We start from the raw sequence: 3,212 nt of genomic DNA, 5'->3' as shown, positions 1-3,212 counted from the left end.
TACGCGTCACTTCGTCTCATTGGTCTCATCGAAGAGCCGGCTGGAGCCGGCAACCGCCTTGTCCTCCTTCGTTTCGCGTTTCGTCGAATATACAATTGTAAGTTTAACATTTATTACTTGCAATAAAACGGTTATAAGCAGCCTTTATTAAAATTTTATATACGTGAATAATATATGGTTCTTCTTTTAAATTATAATAATATATGGTTCTTCTTCTAAATTAAAAATTTTTACATATATAAAAGTTTGTGAAGTATGTATTATATAAAACTCAAATATTGAATTAACACAAATGTATTGAAGGTTACACAAACATCTCGTATTGGTGGCAAACATTCCTACGAATTTATGAAACGAAACTTGAGCCAACTCCTAAGTAATAAGTTGGCAGAAGGATACAGTTGGTTGGGAAAGAAAAAAAACCAAAAGTTTCATGAACTAAAATTGGCGAATATGTTAATTGGTAAGCGATGAGTATTGTTTGAATAATTAATTTAAAAATTAGAATAAGTTTCTACGTTTTTTTGTCATTTTTCTAGGTTTCCGGATTATCGTCGTATTTTGAGTTGCTTATTCACTTGCCGTTTCGTAAAAATTGTTTGTTTTATTAAATCTGGTAAGCTTTTTGAGGACGGTATTTATAGTTTGATATATTTAAGATTGTCTTAAGTCTGGTTTCTGATGATCTTTACAGTTTATCCAGTAAATGAAATGACTGTACAGCATTTTAAGATCATACTTAATTAAAACAATCTTAAATATAAGATTGGAGTATAAATATGGCTTTGAAATTGTAGCATGATACTAAAGATACATATATTTGAAAGCCTACCAGCCGTAATAATGAAGCATACAATGTTTGCGAAACGTCGGTAAGTCGTAAGCAACTCCAAACGCAGCGTTAACTCAGAAACTTCTAAAAGTAAATAATTAATTGACTTAAAAATATTCTTATCTTTGCTTGATATATATATGCTTCAGCTGCAGGAGAAGCATACAATGAAGCATTCACAAAAAAAGATTTAGAAGAATCTATAAAAAAATGGCTAAGGAGAGCGAAAGAAAGATCCGATGCAGATGAAAAGAAACTTGCAAACCAAGAACGTATTGAATAATCACTAATTGTAATATGTTGACGCCGTAAGTGTTCCAGACTGCAAGTTGTAATTCATCACCAAATAATATTGTATTTGTAAAAATATTGTATTTTCTATTCTAGGCTGTGAAAAACGAAGTAAACGTGTTTGAAAAATTTTGTGGAAATTTGGATGTTGTATTCAACAACATTAGACATGTGTACAAAGTCTAAAAGCGTTCTTCCCATTAGAAACCTGCTTACTTTGCGTCAGCCAGAAAACATTCTTTCTACAAAATTATAGCATTATTTTTTAGCTATGTGTCTGTCTCATTTGAAAAATCGCGATTCTACTATTACTACTACTATACTCCGTCTAGAGAATGAGCATACTTAAAGGGTTGCCGCTTTGTAGCGGCGTGTATGCTTTGTAGTTTACGTACAGATCTCGTGATTTTTTCGATTGGGTTGACGGATTTTATTCCATTTTTTCCCCTTTTTTTTCTTTTTATAAGATTATGAGCTGTAAACGCGAGTAAATATACAATAATGGATATTAAAGGGCCTTACGTGAAGATGGACGAGCAAACGTATGAAGTATAGAAATTTGATATTATAAAGTATAGCAGCGAAATTCGAGGGAGGTAGACTGGCGTTATACGTTATGTTGCGAAAGATGTGTCGAATAGACTTTATATAGTTTATATCGTTTATATAGTTACCAAAGCTTATATTATGTAGCATCCAATTAATAAAATATTGGTTAACATAAAAAAATCATATTTTTTTATGAACTATTGTATATTCAACACTTAGCGATAAAAAACACAATTATTTGATTTTTGTTTACAGTCGTTTATTATCTGTATTTTATGAAAAATATTTTTTGTAATAGCCTAGAATTTCTAGGAATATAATTCCAGCAAAAAATATTTTTTATAAAATACAGATAAATGACTAAACAAAAATTAAATAAATTTTTTAAATACTTTTAATTAAAAACAAAAAACAGAGGACTTGAATCGCCAGTGAACAATTAACAATTAGCAAAGGTATTATGATCGACCCAACTGGCAAATTTTATTGATCAAAGAACGCAGATTTCGGTCCTTTTCAAGCGTATAGAAACCACTCACAAATATTAGTTAATATTTGTTAGCGGTTTCTATATGCTTGAAAAGGACCGAAATCTGCGGTCGAACCGTAGTGTTTTTTGATCAATAAAATTTTTCAGTTGGGTCGATCATAATATGTTTGCTAACTTTTAATTAAAATTTACAATTACAAAAGATGTCCAAAATAGGTCCAAAAGCAATCCATTATAAGTCCAAAATTGGGTACGTTTTGGACATTTTGCGGACGTACAAAGTTGTGACAAATGGACGTCGATGGGACGTACATATTTGGACATTCTGCGGACGTACAAAGTTGTGCAAAATGGACGTCCATGGGACGTACATAAAACGTCCGACGGATCTTATTTGGACTTTGTTTGGACGTCCAAATGTCCAAAAGCGGATGTCCACTGAACATACATTGGACGTCCTTGTGCTATCTGGGTATATACCCTGGGGTATATACTCTGGGGATAGTAGATAGTAGATAGGGTATATCCCAGATAGCACAAGGACGTCCAATGTATGTTCAGTGGACATCCGCTTTTGGACATTTGGACGTCCAAACAAAGTCCAAATAAGATCCGTCGGACGTTTTATGTACGTCCCATGGACGTCCATTTTGCACAACTTTGTACGTCCGCAGAATGTCCAAATATGTACGTCCCATCGACGTCCATTTGTCACAACTTTGTACGTCCGCAAAATGTCCAAAACGTACCCAATTTTGGACTTATAATGGATTGCTTTTGGACCTATTTTGGACATCTTTTGTAATTGTAAATTTTAATTAAAAGTTAGCAAACATATTATGATCGACCCAACTGAAAAATTTTATTGATCAAAAAACACTACGGTTCGACCGCAGATTTCGGTCCTTTTCAAGCATATAGAAACCGCTAACAAATATTAACTAATATTTGGGGGTGGTTTCTATACGCTTGAAAAGGACCGAAATCTGCGTTCTTTGATCAATAAAATTTGCCAGTTGGGTCGATCATAATACCTTTGCTAATTGTTAA

At 32.9% G+C, this 3,212-nt stretch overlaps 1 long non-coding RNA gene across 1 annotated transcript; it reads left to right on the top strand.

Annotated features, from left to right (window-relative positions):
• The first annotated feature begins 308 nt into the window (after window positions 1-308).
• Window positions 309-1,391, top strand: LOC139824711 (uncharacterized). Its single transcript, XR_011735252.1, has 3 exons — window positions 309-463; window positions 982-1,140; window positions 1,220-1,391. It is a non-coding gene; the product is annotated as an uncharacterized lncRNA (long non-coding RNA).
• Window positions 1,392-3,212: the final 1,821 nt, after the last annotated feature.

This window comes from Temnothorax longispinosus, unplaced genomic scaffold (assembly GCF_030848805.1).
Source record: "Temnothorax longispinosus isolate EJ_2023e unplaced genomic scaffold, Tlon_JGU_v1 HiC_scaffold_524, whole genome shotgun sequence".
Lineage (NCBI taxonomy): Eukaryota > Metazoa > Arthropoda > Insecta > Hymenoptera > Formicidae > Temnothorax > Temnothorax longispinosus.
This window is presented reverse-complemented; position numbering and strand designations above follow the sequence as displayed.